Source organism: Lissotriton helveticus, chromosome 3_1, assembly GCF_964261635.1.
Source record: "Lissotriton helveticus chromosome 3_1, aLisHel1.1, whole genome shotgun sequence".
Taxonomy (NCBI): domain Eukaryota; kingdom Metazoa; phylum Chordata; class Amphibia; order Caudata; family Salamandridae; genus Lissotriton; species Lissotriton helveticus.
The window spans coordinates 1,214,601,112-1,214,622,735 of record NC_136061.1 but is presented as its reverse complement, the minus strand read 5'-3'; positions in this window follow the sequence as shown (position 1 = coordinate 1,214,622,735).

The following is a 21,624-nucleotide window of genomic DNA, read 5'->3' as shown; positions in this document are numbered from 1 at the left end:
GGTGTGTCACCGCCATGGAGCATGCCCTGGAGCCAATGGGAATGATGATTGCGGTGGCATGATGCAATTTTGAAAATCACAGTAGGCGTGCTCCGCCACCGGGGAGGCGATCATTGGATGTTTTTGAATGAGGCAGACCTGGACAATCAATTGTTGCAGCTTGGGACCTTTGGAACTACTCCAGGGTGCTATATATGTGCGGGAGTGAGCTTCACATTTCCACTGCTCACAGAGCCTGCTGCCAGAGACCCCTGACCAGCTGCTGCCTCCAGAGCCTGCTGCCTGAGACCCCTCATCTGCTGCTGCCTTCAAGGACTGCTGCCTGAGACCCTTACCTGCTGCTGCCTCCAGGGACTGCTGCCTGAGACCCCTCATCTGCTGCTGCCTTCAAGGACTGCTGCCTGAGACCCCTGACCTGCTGCTGCCTCCAGGGACTGCTGCCTGATACCCCTGACCTGCTGCTGTCTCCGGGGACTGCTGCCTGAGACCCCCTCACCACCCAATTTCACCACAGGTGTTCCATGTCCACAGGGATGGCAAGGAGAGAGAAGATCCATGCCAGTCCATCCACAAGCAAGGAGCTGGAGGTCCTGATGCATGAGGTGCTCGCACAGTACCCAAGGCTGTATGGTGCCCCAAATGTCGTGGTAAGTCATAAAAGGCGGAGGTGTAGGGCAGGGCAGGGGTGGCACACATGTAGTTAGACTGATGCAGTATATGCCTGAGGGTGTGGGTTTGTGTCATGCACTGACAAACATTCTGTCCCAATGTCACAGGTTTCACTGCCTGCAGTTGTAGGTATGAGTAAAGTGTGTTACGTTGTCATCCAAACAGTGATGCAGTGTGTTGCCATGCAGGTGCCAAGACAGTGATTTTTTGACTGAATGGCTGTGTGTGCCCCTGTTGTCCATCTCAGTGTGAGCCCAGATGCTCAGCCCAGCGCCCGCCCACCAAGACGAGGTCACATCACTACACTTACTGTGTCCTTACTATTGTTTTTCACAGTCAAATCCAACTATGCACCATCTTAGCCCTGTAGATTGCACACAACCAGACTTGTGTTGATCTATATTCTGTTTATGAGTCCAAGTCCCTCGATGCCACACACATGACATACTGATATATTCACAGGGCATGGGCAATGAGTGCTGCACAGTCTTGCACACAGTGAGTCCACTCCCAGACACTGGTTGATATGTGCTGTGTGTGGTGCCCAGACATGAAAACGACTTGAGATGTGTGCAAGCCAAATAGGGGGTTCAGTGCTGGCATCCTGCATGTGTGTGAGGATGTTGTTTTTGCCTTTGTCGCCCCGAGTGGGATGGGTATGCTCAGACGTGAGTCCCATGCTCTCCACACCACTGGAGTCAAGCTATCCAGGCTGATGACGGCTAATAGCCAGAAACCGGTCCTTGGATGCTTGATTCCGGTCCAGGAAAGACATGGCTTGGCAGTTCGGGCTGGACTGTTCCCATGAGGCACAGGGTCAAGGCTGATTTGCATATGGCCATGTCTGACCTGGGGTGGTGTGGAGTGCAAAAAAACGATAGATTTAGGCCCAGATCTCTGTACTGGGGTGAATGTATGACAATGTTCTGGATTCTGTCCATCACCTGTTGTTTTTGCCTTTGTCGCCCCGAGTGGGATGGGTATGCTCATACGTGAGTCCCATGCTCTCCACACCACTGGAGTCAAGCTATCCAGGCTGATGACGGCTGATAGCCAGAAACCGGGCCTTGAATGCTTGATTTCGGTCCAGGAAAGACATGGCTTGGCAGTTCGGGCTGGACTGTTCCCATGAGGCACAGGGTCAAGGCTGATTTGCATATGGCCATGTCTGACCTGCAGTGGTGTGGAGTGCAAAAAAACGATAGATTTAGGCCCAGATCTCTGTACTGGGGTGAATGTATGACAATGTTCTGCATTCTGTCCATCACCTGTTGTTTTTAGGACTGTGTACCCCCTCACAACTGCATGCAATCACGTCAGTTTAGCCCATGCTGAATGCCCATGTATGATGTACCCTAGGGTGGGATGGACAGATAGTAGGTTTTGTAATGAGTTTGTGTCTTGCTACTGTACTGAAAGATGTTGGTACATGACACTGTGTCACTGATCATTTGCCCCTCTCGTCTCCCATGCCTGCAGCTCAAGGTACATCAGGGTAAGGCTGTGTGGAGGGCCATTGCAGCAAAGGTGCGACACAAGAGGTGGGACGGCATAAGCCGGCTGACAAAGAACATGGCAGAGATGACCTTGAGGCTGCTTCCTTGCACTGGACGATTGGCACGGCGCAGCATGACACCACTGATGGGCCGCATCTTGGCAGTAACTCAGCCTGAGCTGGATGCACATCTGAAGGAGCATCAGCAGCAAGGCAGAGGTGAGTATTTGGGAGGGTGACTTTGGGAGCGGCTGCATGTTTACAGGGCCTGGCTAGTGCTGGCCTATGTGATGTTGGTGGAGTGGTGCAGTGTCATGTAAGTGGCTGCTGGGCTGGGTGCCAGTGTCATGCATTTGCCCAAACTGTTCTTACAAAGGTGATCCTCCCTCCTGTGCATTCACATTTCCGTCTGTGTTGTGCTCTTCATGTTCATTCAGCATTGGAATAGTCTGGGGAATCAAATTGGGAGTGAACAGCAGTGTTCCCAATCATCTATGTGTCCATTGCATGCACCATGAATGTTAAGGCCTACACATCTGACAACAATGTGCACTAGTCTTTGGGCCCCAGAGTACAACATGGTGGTTGGCATGGGCTATTTGCCATTGTGAACTGTCATGATGTAATCGGTGTCTGTGTTATCCCCTCCTGTTCCATCCAGGTCTGTCAGTGGGAAAAAGTGGCGTGCCCCCATCATTTCCCTAGGTGTGCGCAGAGCTAGATGTGTGTCTGGTTGAATAGAGCCACAATCAGCGTGTTCTGTTGTGTGGCCATAACATGGCTCAGTCATGACAGATAATCAGAGTTACATCCACTTTTGGGGTCTATGTAGTGAGTTGCTGCAATTGATTGCAGAGTGTGGTGTGCACCATGTAGATTTGGTCCTCTTTTGTACTGCATTGATTGCATTGCTTTGTTCTGTTGCTGCCACAAACCTGACCCTGCATCTCTCTCTCATGCAGATTCCCCAGTGGTCACGGAGGGACAGGAGCTGGACACCATGGGGACTAGCACTACAGCTGCCAGGAGCCCAGTGACACAGATGTCACCAGCGCCTCAGAGGGGGACCGGAGTCTGCAGATGGAATCCCAGCCTGAGATACAAAGTACCACATCATCTGATGCCAGCGGAGATGCATCCATGTTTACGGGCACAGGGAATGGAGACTCTGCATCATCTTCTACCACACAGTGGCCAGTGCCCACGCTTCCATCCACTACCTCTGGTGCTGTCCGTGTCCGAGTCAGTAAGAGCGTCCGAGTTTCATTCACACCTGGCACCGCTGCCCCTGCCCCTGTCCCCCCTGCTGCCCTCAGTGCTGAGTCTGTGGAGCTTTTGCATCAGCTTTGTGTGGGCCAGACAGCCCTCCTCAATGCCTTCATTGACCATGACAAAAAATTAGCCCAGGTGGTAGCTTACATGGGGGCATACATTCCGACGTGGGTGGGCTGCACCGTACTGTCCAGGCTTTCTCCTCCACAGTGATGTCTGCCCTTCAACAGGCACATACTTCCATTCCCGCTCCAGGGCCTTTGTCCACCCCCCAAGTAGTGGCCACGTCTGATGATAGTGACCATGGATCACATCCGTCACAGTCACGATACAGCACATGGAGCACACAGCAAAAACAACCCAAGCGGTCCCACCCGTAGACACCATCCCCGCAGAAGAGCAAAGCCACCCCAGAATGCAAAGACAAAAGCCCGTCAGTCAAAAGCAAGGCCCAAAAATCAAAGAAGGAGGCTGCAGGCTCATATGCCTCAGAGGCATCCCCAGCTAAGGACTCTCTGTCCCTAAAGCATCTCACAAAGAGAGGCATGCAGTTTCTGTGTCCACTGAGGAGGTGGTGCATGGCAAGGGTACACATAGGAAGGGCTCAGAGGCACTTTCCCCTACCACCTCGACTCCCATTCCAAGCCCAGTGAAGCAGGGGAAGGAGGGCATTGTAGGCGGTACACCTGGCAAACAAGGGAAGGAGGGCCAGAGGCGAAGCCAGACAAATCATTTCGCAGGATCGAACATGACCCCAGAGGGAGTGCCAGTGTCTTCACCTGATGCAGCTTTGTTGGTGTGTGTGGCTGTTGTATCCACACCATTTGCCATTAATCCCAGTACAGGTAAGTCAATTTGAATCCCCAAGAAGTGGAAAGGCTCCCCTCAAACATCTCCCATCCACACTGTGTCATAAGTCTGCATGACTCCACCTCCACGTGCCACTACACCACCTGGTCCAAGCAGCCCTCCGGCTTACCAAGTCACTGATAACCCTGCTTCAACCGGGCATCTCTCTCCCCAGTCAAGTGCTCCAGCCATCCCGACACACAGCTAGCTCCCAGTCTGCCTGAAAGCCAAGTGAGAGTGGTAGTCCCCCTCACGCACCTGTCTCTCACACAGGTGGGGCTGTACTGCCCATTGTTACCCCCTGACTGTGGTGCTGCCCATGGAAGGGTACAGTCGCAAACACTCCCTGTAAGCCTCTCATGTACTCGCCCTGCACTTTGCCCTGCCCACTGGCCTTGTTGCTCTGCTGTGTTGGACTATTTCCTGTGCAGCCTCTCATGTACTCGCCCTGCACTTTGCTCTGCCCACTGGCCTTGTTGCTCTACTGTGTGGCCTATTCCCTGTGCAGCCTCTCATGTATTCACCCTGCACTTTGCCCTGCCCACTGGCCTTCCTGTTTTGAGCTTGCCTGTGCAGATTCTCATGGATATGCTGTGCACACTGAACAGGCCACTGGCCTTCCTGTTCTGAGCTTGCCTGTGCAGATTCTCATGGATATGCTGTGCACCCTGTACTGGCCACTGGCCTTCCTGTTCAGAGCTTGCCTGTGCAGATTCTCATGGATATGCTGTGTACCCTGAACGGGCCACTGACCTTCCTGTTCTGAGCTTGTCTGTGCAGATTCTCATGGATATGCTCTGGATTTTGCGCTTTGCTCTTCTCTACTGCTGATGCCTATCTATGCAATATGTCAATAAAGACAGTTACTCCTGTTGTCTGTTTTGTCAGGGTCCTTACTGAATAAAGTTATTTTGGTGTGTGCGTATGTTTGGCTGTGCACCATGCTTTCTGTGGCACTTCAACATTGCCAAGGTCTTTGCTCGCCTAATCTTTTTTCACAGGGGTTACAGGGACTTCAGTTCTTTCTGTCACTGATACTTGTGGTATCTGTGGTGTCAATTTTACCTGTATTGCAGTTCTCGATTTCATAGTTTTCAGTTGTTGGCTACATTGTTCACATGACAGGTTGGGGGAAACTGCCAGCACAGAGTGTTATTCTGTGCACATGTTTGAATGTAGGCTAGCCAATGTCATCATGTATGTGTATCATTCCTTTATGTGTGCCCAGGTGTGTATGTATCTGGTCATCTTGTGATAGCTTGTCATCTTGGTCCGATGGCCTACATGAGATGTGTGTTCTTGGGTAGTCAAGAGGTGTGCAGTGTGTTTGTGTGTCCTTGCTGTTCTGTCTGACTCCTACTTGTTGTTTTAGTCACTTATGAGTGTGCAGAGTGTGTGACTGGCACATCAGTGTTGTGTTTGTTTGATCATCCATGTGTCTTGATTCTGTTTGTGTAGACTGTGTAGACCTGCTGCTCCACACTGCCATTGTGGCTGTGTTTCTCATGCATTGCAGGCACATGGTGCCTTTTATCCTTCTGTATGGCAAGGTGTGTGTGGTGTAATGCCATCCCCTATGTGTGCTTCTTATGCCTACCCATTGTGGCCCTGGACTCCCTCTGATTGTGTTTGTTGCATGCCTGCTATGAACACTACTGACCTGATTGTGTTTGTTGCATTCCTGCCATGTCCACTACTGACGTGCAGTACACTTCACTTAGAAGTCGGCTATCCCCTTGGGTTGTGTGTGTGTGCCTCCTTATCACTTCATTTGTGACATTGTGCTGTGTTGTGAATTTCTTTGTGCTGGAGCTATGTGCCGCTCAGGTTCTTTCCCTCATTGTTTATTTGTGGTGTTCTTGTGCTGTTTGGCAGTCGTGGTTGCTCATCTGCTATTCAGCTGTGTGTGCTGCCCAGTGCTCTGGTCAAATGGATTCCACCTTTGTATCCCAGATTTGTGCATCTGTTGTTGTTGTGTTGGATGTATGTGTGTTGGCCGTGGTGTTGCTTCACTTCCTGGGTGTGCTGTTGTCTTTGTGCAGTGCTGATAAGTGTTGTCTGGGTTGATGTTGTATCACTCATGTCTGTGTGTGACTGGTATGCTTGGCGTGCACACACTGCTTGTTGTGTGTACAGTGCTGTGTGTATGTGGCCGTGCCATTGCCTGATGTACATCCCCTGATATCCTGCAGTGTTTGTTCAGTGTTTTGCCTTGGCATCTGTAGTTGGTTAGATGTGGCTGTGTTGTTCTGTGATGGTGCACTTCTTGTGTGATATGTGGTATGTTGTGTGTGTCTTGTTCCTGAGTGATGAGGTTGTGCACTCCTGTTGTTTCTGTGCTCCTATTGCCTTGCCACAGTTTGTCCGACAACGTATGTCTGTTTTTGTTGTGGTTCTGTGTGTGTTTCAGTTATGTTTTCTGTTTGTGTATTGTTTTTATGTAGACACTTGTTCTGGCATCCCTGTGTGTGTGTGATGTTTGTGGCTACACCCAGGGTGTGTGTTTGTTTTTGTGTATATGGACTGGCAAGTATTGGCAGCCTTCAGTGTGTTTGGCACTGGTGTTGTGTGCTGCTGGTGTGAGGGGGTTATGTGTGTACATTCCTCCTGGTGTTTGGCAGTCATGGGGTGTTTCAATGGGCCCTGTGTGTTGTGCTGCTGGTGTACTCCTGTGAAGTGGTTGTATGCATGTGAGGCTGTTCCCAGTTTGACTTCCAGGCCTTCCTTTCTTCCCTGTGCCTTTACCTAGTTTGCCTTGCTGTCTCCCTGTGTTGTTGCACTGTGGTACCCGTGGTTTGACTTCACTGACTGTACCAGCCGTGTGTGGTTTGATGGTCTGTCGGGGGTGTTCTGTGTTCCTTGTCTTGCATGTGATGTGCACATGCTTGTTGTGTGTCTCCATGGACTTCCAATTGTGTACATCCGACTTTGGCTTTCCTATTTGTTGTGCTCCATTGCTGTTGGCATGTGGGGTGTGTATGTGTGTGTGTGCCAGTCTGTGGTATGTATGTGTGACTATGCAGGCTGTGTGTCCATGTGTATGTTTGTTCCTTGTATGTGTTCATTTAGTGCATGTAGTCATGTTTGTTTCCCTGTGTGTGGTGCTATTGTGATGTGTGTGTTTTCCTGGCCATGTGCTACTGTGCTGTGTGTTGTGTGTTCCTATGCAGCCACCTCTGCTGTTGCTTTCTCCCTGGTTGTTTTTTGTGTGGTGCTAGGTGTGGTTTGACCTGGCTTGTTGTTGTGCATGGGAGTGCACAGGATGAGCACATGGCATGTGCCTTTATGGAGTGTGCTATTGTGTGGTGGGAGGAGGTGTGATCCTGGGGTCTTTGTGCCGTGACAGGGACATTGCTGATTGATTGCGGAAGATGTGTGTCCAGGATTCAGAGGGGTGACTTGGTGGCAGGTGGGTCATGTGTGGGTGCCCTTGTGGATGTGTTCCTGTCCCCAGCAGGGTGTCAGATATTGATTTGGACCCTGTGTCAGCCCGTGTGTTGTGTGTTGTATTTGTGTAGTTGCGCAGCTGCGGCGGCGTTCGCGGCGGTCCATGACTTGTTGGTGATGTAGCAGGTACAGCACTGGGAACACGTGTAGAGCTTGTCCAAGGTGGTCATGACCGGGTGGTGTGGATCTGGAATCTGGTTTTGCACCCAGGTGTCTAGATTCCGCCGTCTCTGGTTGGGTGGTGTCTCCGCTGCGGTGGGTCTGCTTGTTTGGGGCATCCTAATTTGTGGAGTGGGGCAGACATCATTCCACATGGCAGTGTGTCTCCATTGGCTCCCACTGCCGCGGAGGCGGGCGCACTTTGATGGCAGCGCCTCGCTCCGCGACGGACAGGAATTGGCCTATGTTTGGCCATACTAATATGGCGGATGTGAGTTCCGCTGCTCGCTGCCGGAAAAATGCATTTTCCGCACCGCCAGCACCATGGTGGTGCCACCGCCCGACATCCTAATGAACCCCTTAGTTTACTTATAAGTCCCTTGTAGAGTGGCATTGTGTTAGAAATGGGGTTTCTGGGTGGCTAGGGTATGCACCTAAGCCAAGCAGAACCCACTACTCTAGTCAGGATAAGGGAGTTACACACAAAAGATAATGCCTGATCATTCCGTTGGTAGCTTGGCAGAGCAGTCAGGCTTAGTCAAGAGGCAATGTTTAAAGTGTTTGCGCAACATACACACACACCACCACACAAGGCTATATAATAAAATCCTTTGAATTATATATAAAACCCTTAAGACCACAATCATATAAATCACTAATCACTTTGCCAATAGGCAATTGTCATGATAACATATAGGTCATAAATCACTTTGCCATAAGGCAAGGGTCATAACATCACATGTAGTGCACTAAAGAAATCCTTCTAAGTTGCACAAGCCATCAAGAAAACATCATAAAAACAATACCCTACTCCATCACCGTACATAGTATGCAGTTTCAGAAATGGATGCTTGTCATCCTATCACTGACAGGCGTAAAGGCCATCAATCATAACATTAGGGCAAAAAATGCTGTAGGTATATGCTCATGTAAGTCACCAGATCTTGTTTGGCACAAATCACTAAATCCATATCGTGAACATGTAGGGTACAGCTTCCCTGCACTTCTACACCACTTTATACAGTAACACCATCGGAGAACCTTGGGCATTGGAACTCCTGCGTGCCCTTTATCAGAGTTACAGTAGTTTGGTGGGCCACGTGTTACTCTGGAGGCATGGCGCCCCTACCTTGGGACTACTGTAACTTTGAACCCTTTCGGCCAGGGTTCAGTGACTCCCAAACAATGGTAATGAAGTAGCTGCCCACGATCAAGAATTGCAGCAGCGAGCATTGCCAGGGAATGTATGTATTGTGACTTATATAGCGCACGTATCACCCGAAGGCATCAAGGCGCTTGCCTTGGGAACCCGTCCTGGCTTTTCCCTGTGAGATAACCCCTACTGGGTATCCCCAGGGTGAAAGCCAGGCATCCCGCAGCGGGTGGGCCGCCGTAGTGGAGATTAAGCAACTATTGCCCAGAGTTGCAGCGTGAGACACCATGATTAGAATCGGCACCGAGGCGAGAATTATTGGAGTCCGTGGACATTTTTGGCTCAGGACCCTGCCGCGTCGGGAATTGAACCCTGGTCCCGGGCCAGACCTCTGCATCAGGGTCTGCCGCTCTAATCAGTGAGCCACACTCCTCCTCCACTGAAGACCTCTCCCAGTCTCGTGCGGCTGCTTCGGGCGACCCCAGGACCTCAATTCCCCCCCACTCCATGCTGAACTAGTAGGGCATCTGCCCGTGAATGAGCGGTGCAGCTGCCACACAATGAAGCTCAGCCCCTTCTCACTATCCATCAGGGGCTGAGGGTGTTAGGTTGGAGAGGTAGGCTGCAAAGCCCAAAAAGTGCTGATGCTCCTCCTCAGCTCGCTCCTTTTGGGGAGAACACCTTCTCTATGGCAGAACCGGCAGGGCAGAGCCTCCGTCCATTACCTCTCCTGGGCTCCAGAGGGGGGCGGAGTTGCTTGCTGTTCCAGGGCTTCACAAGGCAGGGCCTGCCTTGGCTGCTGCTGGCTCTCCGTCACTGGGGAGGCATGGCAGGCCCTGCAGCAGCTGACATGGCACTCCCAGCACGTCAGATAGCACCTCCTGCCGCAGCCCTGGTTGCTACGGCCAATTTCTTTTCTGTCTCTCAGGCTGTGCACATTGTGGTTCCCTTTCCAAAGGGAGGGGACCATGCTGAAGGGGGATTTCGTGATATGGTGCTGCAGTGAGCAGCAAGTGCTCCACTGCAGAATGCCCATGCCTTGGGCAACAGAATTTAAAAGGGCTCACCACTTGCTTCCTCCTGGTTTACTTTTCCTTTAAATGTAGAAAACCAAGGCACTCCACTCACTTTCTGCAGGCAGAAAGCACTTTTGACAGTCTTTCTTTGTGGCCAAAAATGCATGATGGGGAAAGCGCTCTTCAGGCAAATAAACAGTGCTTTCCATGCTGGTGAAGATAACAGGGTGAAGAACAATCCAGTCCTTCTCATGCTCCAGACAGGAGCAACCACTGCAGGCCGTCTTACCCTACACAAGTCCGGGGCAGAGCTGGTGACTCAGTTTCTCCAGCTCTCCTCCCAGACAGGTTTCTTTTAGACCCAACAAGGATCTTTCATGAATCTTTTATATTCTTGATACCTCCAACAGGAGGCCAGCACACACAAGCCCTTGGAGATTCTTCACAAGCAGGATACCACAGCAGGGCAAAAAGAGTCAGTCCTTTTCCACCACCACAGACATAAGCAGCAACTGCTGGCCAACCCACCCTTCACACAGAAAAGGCAGTGCTCCTCACACAATCCTTTCCTTCTTCTTTTTGGCATCGTTCTCTTGTTCCTTGAATTGATCTAAAGTTCTTGTTTTTTTTTACTTATATCTCATTTTGTCATTGCCCTCTTTGTGGCAAGGGTCTCTGAACCCAGTCCTGTCCACCCTGGTGCACCATGGCCACAGGGGACGGAGACAGCATTGTGAAAAGGAGACCGAGACAATTCAGGTGCATGTGAAACTCTTCCCACTACTCTAAATGAAGACAAAGTCTTTTCAGCTCAGCTATGAGCCGCAAAGGCAAAACAGAACATACCTCAACCGCCCCTAGTGACTGTTTGGAGTGAATGCACATCCCCAGCTCCTGTCACTCCAACACCAGACACTGAATATACAAATAGGCAGAGGCACACAGGATGGTAAAGTAAGTAAAATTTAAACTTTCTAAAAGTGGCATTGACCTTTACCAAAAAGTGTGTTAATGAATTCTGAGTTCATTGAGCCTAAACTTCATTTCTTCGTCTTGTCCCCATGGAAAGCTATACTTGTTGGATGTTACAAAACAGCTCCCTAGTTAGCCTATGGGACAGATAGCCTTTCAATAGTGAAAAATGAAATACACAGAATTTCACTATCAGGACATGTCACAAACATCAGTCCATGTCCTACCTTTCACATACAATGCACCCTGCCTATGAGGGTAGCTTGGGCCTACCATAGGGGTTCCTTACATGTAAGGAAAGGGAAGGTTTGGGCTTGGCAAGTGGATGCACTTGTCAGGGCAACATGGCAGTTTACAACTGTGCATGCAGACAATACTGTGGAAGGTCTGAGACACATTTACAGGGCTACTCATGTGGGTGGCACAACCAGTGCCGCAAGCCCATTAGTAGCATTTGATTTACAGGCCCTGGCACACACTGTGCACTTAACTAGGGACTTACCAGTAAATCAAATCAAATATGCCAATCATGGATAACATGATTATATAATAATTTATACAGAGTCGATATGCACTTCAGGACTGATAAGTAGTGGTAAAGTGCCCAGAATCAATAGCCAACAAACACAGGGAAAGAACAATAGGAGGCAATTCGTTTGGGGATAAACCTGTCAAAAGGGCCAGGTCTAACACATACCATATACCCAGGGCCTGTAAATTAAATGTCACTTGTGGTTCTGCAGCACTTTTTTTGCCACCAACCTAAGTAGCCCCTTGGAACATGTCCCAGGCCTGCCATTGCAGTATGAATGCAGTTTTAAACAGCCAATTTAAATTGGCGATATAAATAGCTTGCAAACTTTAGACTATGTCACCCCTAATGTAAGCCCTAGTTAGGCACCTAAGGAAGGCTGCCTTGTCATTAAAAGGTTGGACATGTACCTTTATGTTTTACTTATCCTGGTAGTGAAAAACTCTTAAATTCGTTTTTCATTTCTTTGAGGCCTACCTGGCCCATATAATATTGCAGTAGAGTGTACTTTTTTTAACATTACTATTAATATGCGACCAAAGATCCTCACATTTCTTGCCTTTGGCATCATCACTCAGCCAAAATACTGTAAACGGTTGCCACATGGATAATATAGCATTCATAGCCCTTTGAACTGAGAACAATCATCTAAAGGACACAGTTGGGATGACTCTTTGATGCCACACAAAGCAAGAAATGATACTTATTTGTGTTTTAGTTCCTGTGCATAAGAAAACAGTGTTCCAGAATGGACTAAAAAGTAAACAGCATCCCTCGTTAACTCTGAAGAATGTAAAGATACTTTCAGCATACCATCCAACAAGTGGCAAGGAACTCTAACAGGGAATTAGTTCAGCTCGGGTATCAATTTTGGCAGGTCATCACACAACTTTTTCATATACGTAGCTGAATCACTGGAAATACAAAAAAATATCACTCCAATCTTTGTTGAACTTGGAAAGAACCTTTTTTTGAAGAGCATTCCAAGTGACACTGCATTCCATGTTTTCCAAAAGTCAAGTGTTTTCACCACTATCCCAGATGCTTGGTGATAGCGCTCTTTATACATATTCTTGTCACTATACCTTGCGTTGAATGTTTACAGCCTGAGGTGTTGGCAATTCTCCTACTTTTTACCCATTCTCTGAGGGTAAATGTGATGACACATATTAGGAAAGATTCTTATAAAACCAGCCATTTTATCTATCAGTGAAAAGAATCAATCACAGCCAAAATATCAAATATGATTTTGATATTTCCTGATGCTCAACAGTTTATAAATGAATTAAACGAGACCAAAACATGCTTCTAAACGCTTCATCTTTGAACCAAAGACCACAAAAACTGAAACAATCAAAAGTAAGAAAAAACAATATTTTAGTGGCATCCCTAAACATCAATACTCAAGCAGAAAAATGTTAGGCAGTCTTTCTTACTGCTAGCTTGTATAACAAAGTTACATTGTATTGGCCCCTTCAGGAAGAAGAAAAAAAATTACTCTTTTTCCTTTCTTTGATGGCATTTAGTTTGTGGTTGTGCAGGTGTTTTTTCAGTGTTTATATGTTTTCACTGGTGAGGGTTATTTTTCTTTCAGTGGAGTTTTATCAGTTATTATAGGTTTAAACCTAAACCCCACAGCCTACCCATAGGATAACATTGGGTATCCTTATTACATTTAATACATGCTAACTTTTGATTGGCAATAGATAAGCATTTCATGTTTAGTATCTGTGAAATTATACTTAAAACTCCTCTTCATTGGTAGACTTTGATTTTAGATTGCCATTATGAAAATGCCACTTTTAGAAAGTTGGCATTTTCCTGCTCCTTTGTGTAGTTGGCAGTTGGAGTTTTAGTTTGTTCATTCCTCCCAGGCAGTCACACAATAGAGGAATTAGATTGTCTGAATGGTCTATCTGCTGGCAGATAGGGGTGGCGGAGCTGGGCACAGCCTCCCTTGCAACTGACTAGACTATTGTAATACCTGGGGAGGTGGGAAACGTATTGATGGAAAAAACTTTGGAAACATGTCAGCCCATACAATTGGTCTCCTGGAATATAGCTGGGGTATCAAAAAATTTAAGGGACCCTGAATGGGCAAGTTTCATTGATTCCTTTGATTTTTGCATGTTACAAGAGACCTGGTCAGTTGAAATTACACACAGGTTAGGATACAAATCCTATGGTGTTAGTGCAATGCCGTCTAGGAGTGGAAGACCCTCGGGAGGGTTGTTGATCTGGGTAAATGTTAACTTAAGAGTGGACATAGAAGTAATGGACACTAATTCCCCTGACATATTGATTTTGAAAATCAATGCTTGTAAAGGGAAAAAACTCTACTTGGTGAATGTCTACAACAGACCAACACCCATCTCAAGAGAATCTCCTCTACTGATCCATCTAGATCTCCTATTAGGTAATCTGGACACTAGAGAGAATTATGTTATCATGGGAGGTGATTTTAATTGCAACTTCGAGCCCATTGTGGGGGTTAGTGATATCTTCTCAGAAGAAGACGAGGCAAATGGGATCCCTGCTCTAGATAACCCCAAACCAGTTAAATGTTCGCCCATGGCCCTCCAAATGACGAGACTATGTGCAGAACATTGCATTAGGGCATGCAATGGACGGTTACCGTCAGATATTCTGAAGAAGCATACCTTCTATAGAGGGAGATACACAAGCAATATTGACTTTATCATTGCCTCGGTGTCATCATGGGAATTTCTTTTTGACATGGAGGTAACGGTAAGGTTAGAAAGTGATCATTTCCCCCTAGTCCTCCAGATTGAGGACTCTATATTTGGAGGTATATTTTCTGCTCCGACTGGAGCAGGAACAAATGGTGACCAAAATGAGATCCACATTAGCAACAATAGACGTTCTCTTAAATGGCCACTAATACTGGACAATGGCGAAATTATATCAGAAATTTACAAACTCTTTGCTAGCATTTTTGGGGCTTATCCAAATGACTTGCCAAAGGAGGAGAATGATAGCCATTTTATGAAGTTACATCAAAACTTTTTTGATGTTCTAAAGCCTTTAGTTACTAAAATGCCAAGGAAAGGGCAGCAGAAGACACATAATTTGCCACACAGTAAGCCTTGGTACACTAAGGACTGCAGGGAGTCCAAGAGGGCACTTTTAACCGCGATCAAATCAAATATACAACCAGACATTATGTCAGCAAGAAATAAATATAGACTGATCCAAAAAACAAGTAAAATGGCATGGGAGGAGGCAAAATGGGCAGATCTGCTGTCTGCAGCTAAAAAACGTGATAACGCAGCCTTTTGGAGGCTGATAGCGAATGGGAACCACCAAGGTAGAGTGGTCAAGGACGTCTATTTAGACGAACAGACCTGGATAACTCATTTCTCTAACCTTTATAAGAAATATGAGGAACCCATTATAGATAGAACTTCAAGTGACACCATTCCTAGGGATACCTTGGATTTTACTCTAGGAGAAACAGAATTGGCAATAACCCAGATTAAGCATGGTAAAGCCCCTGGGTTAGACAAAATTCCGGGAGACTTGTATAAACATGACTTAAAAATATGGGCTCCCTATATCAATTATCTGTGTAACGTGTTATCCCGTAATCTAGACTTCCCAGAGAGTTGGAAGGGGGCTGAAATTGTTTTGATCTATAAGAAGGGCGATAGGATGGATCCGTCAAACTATCGTCCAATAAGCCTAATGGATATACTACAAAAAATCTATACTAAACATATCCTATTTCGTGTTAATGATTGGTTGGAGGAAAAAGCAATTTTGTCAAAATACCAAGCGGGATTTAGATCTAAAGTTAGCACAATTGATCAAATTTTCCGCTTTTGTTGTCTCTATTGGAAATACATTAAGATCAAAAAGGGCCAACTATATGTCGCGTTTGTCGACTTAAGGGCGGCATTCGATTTAGTCCCACGTAAATTACTGTGGGAAACATTGAACTTAGTAGGGATGCCACCCACCCTGATATGCCAAATACAAGAGCTCCATAGAGACAACTTTGCGAGAGTACGCTGGGGCCCAAAAGGGGAACTAACACCCAAAATTCCCATCGAGCGTGGTGTGCGCCAGGGGTGCGTACTGGCCCCCACATTGTTTTCGCTATTTGTGAATGACATTCCCCTGCATTTGGAGGGATGTAAGAACGACTCTCCAAAGTTGAATGGCGAAAAAGTTACTTCCCTACTGTTTGCGGACGATACTATATTGATTTCGCAGACAAAAAAAGGTCTCCAAGCTCTCTTAAATTCTTTTAATGATTATTGCAATAAGAAAGGATTAGAGATAAATGGTAAAAAGACAAAGTGTATGGTTCTAAATCCAACCAAATTTGACAAAGGCTGTTTAATGTTAAATGGATCAAGACTGGAATCAGTCCCGCATTTTGGCTATTTGGGGGTAACATTGGATTCCAATTTCACATGGAAAGCCCAAATGGAAAAATGTAAGATGACCTTTAGTCAGAACACTAAACCTATTCTTAGAGAGCAAGGTCAAAGTACCAGTAAGGCCGTGTCCCCTGCGGTTGAACTTTTTAAATTTAAGGTTCAACCTGCAGTGTTATACGGTTCTGAAATCTGGGGCCCAGGGTCTAAAGATACCTTCAGGGTCTTGGATAATAACTTTTTGAGAAGTTTGGTCAGAGTCCCTAGAAGTACTCCTCTGGTTCCGCTCCAGCTTGATTTAAACTTTCGTAGAACGGACCATCATATTATTCTACGTCCCTTACTGTTATGGATCAGGCTGTGGCGCGTACCCGAGTTGCAAGTATATAGAGCAGGGCTCATAGAAATCATGGAGCTTGATAGCTTCAAGGTGATATCCTGGACCAAACATGTTAAATTTTGGCTTACTCTACTAGGTCTAACGCATTACTGGGAACATCCAGATTTACTTCCACCTTACTCAAAAACTATGGTAAAAAAGTGCTTTTGGACGTATATTACGGATATGACCAAAAACGCTTTATCTAGTGGGTCACTTGTAACAAGGTTTCTTACCTTTAAAAGTGATCCATTCTTCGAGACCTTTTTGGATGAAATAGAACCAGCTCTAGCAAAGACCTTATTTCTGAAACTCAGATATGGCAATCTCCAAATCGGTTCAACATTGGCACGTTGGTCTGGCGGTGCAAACTCGGCAAACCACGGAGAAGATGAATTATGTACCATGTGTGGATGTAATCAAATAGAAAATGAGCTACATATCCTCTTCTTCTACCCAGCATATGCAAAGGCTAGAAGGAGATGGATCAAACCAATATGCTTAACATTAGGACTAAGATCATGTTCCCAGGCTCTAAGGATTCTTCTGACTAACACTAGTCAACCTATTGTATTTAGTGTTAGCAGATTCTTGCATAGTATTTTTTTCCAACGAAGAAGATTGGGCTATAAATTGTAAAAAGCAGTTAATGTTAAAATCATTGCCTATTAACAATAGAGGGATAATTGATGCAATATTATTTCTGATGTCCCAGACTGTTTCTACTAGATTGAATAATTTTTATGATGTGTTAAACTTTTAGCTTTTATCTAAGATTGATATGAAAACTGAATGAATTTATACGGCAAGTTGTGTATTTTAAAAGTAATGTTTTAGTGTATTTATGTATTGTGCTTTTATGGTATTCATGCCGAAATAAAGATTTTCAGACTCAGACTCAGACTAGACTGATCTCTGCCAGCACATAAAGGGCTTGTCACCATCTTGTAGCCAGGGCTGGTGAGTCAGGAAATTCTATGCACGTCAAAGAGAAACCTCTAGAAACTTCTCTTACTTTAAAGAAGGCACCATGTATAAAAATAGTAGTCTCAGTCCCACTCTTCTTTTCACTTTCTGGATCTGTGGTAGGACCTGCTGCTGTGGCCTGCTGTGCACTCCACAAGATGGGGTTGATGCAACTGGAAGGACTGATCTGCTGTCTGGAGCTTGCATTGAACCCTCAAAGGTCAGTCCTGCTGCTTGAGCCTTGCTTCATAACCTGAACCCAGGACTACCAGAGTGACTCCAAGGGCTAGTTTGGTGGTCTCCTGTTCAGAGTCACAGGTACAACAGGCTCCCACCATCTTGAACCCACACCTAGACACAACCTGAGTGAGTCATAAACCCCCAAATAGTGTCCCTCCAGTCCTGGACCCTTGGTTGTGGTGTTAAAGGTGCCTAGATAACCAACACTCGAAACTTTGGACTTGGGCCATTATTCGCTTGAAACTGCTCTGAGAACAGCGGGAGGACCGAGACCAACCTGATTGTCGATCAGTCCGAGATGCATTGCTGGTCAGCCTGACTCTGCAATAGCTCTCACTATATTCTTCTCTACAGCAGCAAATGCTGTTCAGTGGTCCCTCAGCGGAGGAGTATCCAGCCTCCTGCAAATCAACTAGCCTTCATCATCTAACCGTTGAAAATTGTTTACTTCCAAAAAAGCAACTAAGTCCGCAAATAGAAATCTTCACTGCAACTTCACTTTATCCATTAGAACACCGCCTGCATGCTTGTGACACTGAACTTTACCTTTACAGAACATTTTCTTCAAAATTTCTTCTAAAGGTAATCGCTGACCAGGCCCAATACACTCTTTGTATGTGACCCTCGCTCCTTCGCTGTTGGCCATGCTTTCAACTTGGATCCAATTTCATGCGACTAGATCTCCGCAGTTGACACTTTGATCTTTTATGTGCTAGATTTTACAAACAATTTTAAAAAATCATAATTTCGCTTCTACTCATTGGATTTTTGTCATTTTGGTGTAAAATAATTTATTGAAATATACTCTATTTTTATTAATTAGTGTAGTTTTTTCTTGTGGCATGTTTACTTTATTACTGTTTGTGTGCTGCATAAATATGTCACACCTTGCCTTTAAGTGAAACCTGATTGCTTTACATGCCAAGCTACCAAAGGTTAAGTGCAGGATAATTTTGTGACAATTGAGGTTCGCCCTGACAGGGATCTTGGCTGTTGCTTGAACAGGGGGTCATCCCTATTTAATCAACAACCCAGTTTCTTAGAAAACGCAAATGGTTTTGTACTTATTTTTAGAAGCATGTGCACTTAATTTATTTTTACTTAAAAAAAGGGTGAAATGAGAAACACACTGTGACTATGTACTGCAGAAGCAAATGTGCAATAACATATGCACTGCCCAACTTGTGAAAATCCACATTAGTGTTGTTCCACCAGCAATTGTGGTGGTAGTCAATCAATAAATATGCAGTTTTTGAACCTTTTGTATGCTGACAATAATGATGTACGGTTGTGGTGCATTAGTGCTATGTCACATAATGTGTCTCAGATATGAAAAGTGAGACATCAGCATGGAAAATGAAAATCTTTCAGATGGTCAGGATGAAACCTGTTCTCATCTAATCTTTTTTGCTGTCACCTCTTAGACAGTTGATCCCAATTAGGAATTAATATTGTTATTTTGTATTCCATCTACATGACTGTAAGGGCATCGCTGGTTCATAGTTAGCACTTCAAACTGGAATTCAGAAATGATTCCCAACAGAATGGAGCTGTGCATTCCTGTCCTGTGCCCGATAACCTGATTGCATGGAACTGTAGGTGGAAGACAGAAACCACACAGAGGGGCTTATTTACAAGGCCATTGCACCGCCAGTGCATCACTTTTTTTGATGTGCAGTGTGCCTGCTCATATTTACAAGGCCACGTAAAGTCACCTTTCATGACTTTTTATTGCCTTCTAAATATATTTCCCTTTCACGCATTATGTCCATGAAGTGGCATTCCATGGGTGTTGCTGTGTGTTCCCACGTAACATCTATGGAACCTGACACATTCCCAGATTTAAAAATTGATGTAAACCTGAGGAAAATGATATTTTGCCTGACCAAGATGCCCCCTACGTGCACCCTATGTCATGTACATGTCACCCATGCATTTCCTTGTAGTGACCTGAATCACTAGGCCTCTGCAAACATGTCCAGTCATCAAAGTCTCCCAAACGTTAAGCTTAATGAGGGCCCATATATTTGCATTTTGCATTGTGCACTTTTAAATAAATATCGTACTGAACCTTTTTTTTGTGGTTGAGCCTGAAACCACTTTCTGAAATATTGTTTTCATGACTCCTGGCACACTGAAAACTGCAGTCACGTCAGCAAGAAGCCTGCCAAGACAGTATTATGAATAACAGTTATCTGTTTGCTGTACAGAGTGGCATCCCTGCCCGGTGGGGAAAAGCAAACAGAACCCGTCCGCGACAGATAAGGCCTAGCCCTCTGTCTCAGCCCCCATGCAATGAACGGAGAAATATATGCTTTTTCTGATTCTTAGTGGTGAACAACCTTTTGCTTCAGACAATACATCCCCTATCATATCAGATTGTACAAGATGTGCTCTTCGCCCTGACACAAGAGATTGCTCTGCTAGGCTGGAAGTCAGCTCTCCTCCCAGTTACACGTCAATTGCACGCCATGCTCAAGTTGCACAATTAGGGCAGAGTTCCAGCTGGTCATGCAAACTCCTCCTCTAAGTACCCACCCACCTATGACACCTACCTATCACCTACCTATGACTCATCAAGTGTACACCCTCATGCACCCTCATACACGCCCACATGCTCTTATCTCTTTCTTTCTTGCTCTGCCTGGAGCGCTCCTCCCTATGTACAAGGAGTAAAATGTATATATTCTGTTCATTGTTATTAAATGTTAGAAGACCCTTCCTGAACCTCTGTGGTGATGGAACTGATTCTCCCTTTGACTCGAGTTATTGGAATAAAGCCCATTTTAACTCAGATACCACGGACTCTGCTTCTCACTTGATGCATGATAATTGTTAATGCCTAGAAATTAAGCCAGGGTAATATTTTATTTACCACATTAATTGGCGCCCTTGAACAGGGACATGTCCCTTTCCCCACTCGCCGGAGTTTGTAGGTCTAGTCTTTGCCCCCTTCCACAGCCGTGACGGACTTTAAAGTGTACACGCCATTGGGATTTCCCGCTACTCCCTCAGGCCCAGGAGGAGGACGGACTGCGACCAGGCATCCATGCGAGGCGGTGAGGAACGCGGATCGTCTCAACCAGAGCCCAGCCCGTGAGAGAGCAAGGTCCGAGGTCTCCAGAGGTCCACCTGTTCCAAGGCGCATGCGTAGAAGTCCGAGGCCTTCAAGTTTCAAGATTCTGCTTCCCGGTGAGTACCAGTATGGGGAATGCATCACGTTTCAAGACGGGTCCACTGTAAAAGGTGGGAACGGTCAAGACGGGCCCATGGTAAACGTGGGAACGGTAAAGACGTGTCTCATTTTTGAGACCGGTATGGTTGTACTGTATTTCAGTGCATAAAGTTTTTCAAGTACATGTTTAGCTCTCTGTATCAGTTTAGGTTGTAACTGTTTTAGTGTTTAATATTTGTTTGTGTGTGAATGATTGTTGATTGTTTCAGTCTATTTTTGTGAATATTGGTTTCAAACATGCCACTGTTTTCAAAGTTACGTCAGATAGGGACCAGAAAAGGTATACTAGAAGAGTCAGTTAACATCCCGCCTAGAGACACACCTGGTCATTATATGTATAATAAGCATGGGCTAGACGCCATTTTGTTTTTAGATTTATGGGTAGACTACACCAAGGACTTGGAGGAAAAGTATAGATGGCCTGTCTCGGGTACATGGGATTCTGAATGCATTATGAGAGTAGAGGAAGCGTTATGGAAAAAGAAGTCAAGACCCTCTCAGAAAGACGCTATTGAGTTATGGCGCAAAGAGTCACATAGGAGAACAGAGAAAGAATTGAATAAAGCAGATAGAGCTAGACAAGCTGGGTAAAAAGCCAGAGAAAAGGAACTGCGGGAGGAGGGGGAACGTGTCAAAACAGAACAGACTGATAGGGAAAGAAACGCCGTTGTTAATGGTATTTATCCCGTTCTGTCAGAAGAACTAGCTAAAGTGACCACCTCAGAAAGATCCAGTAGGCCGCGAACGCCACCACCTGTACCATATAGAGTACATAGAATAAAGCCGACAGCATCAGATGCGTTCATTTCCTCGTATCTAGACGAGTCCCTTCCAGAC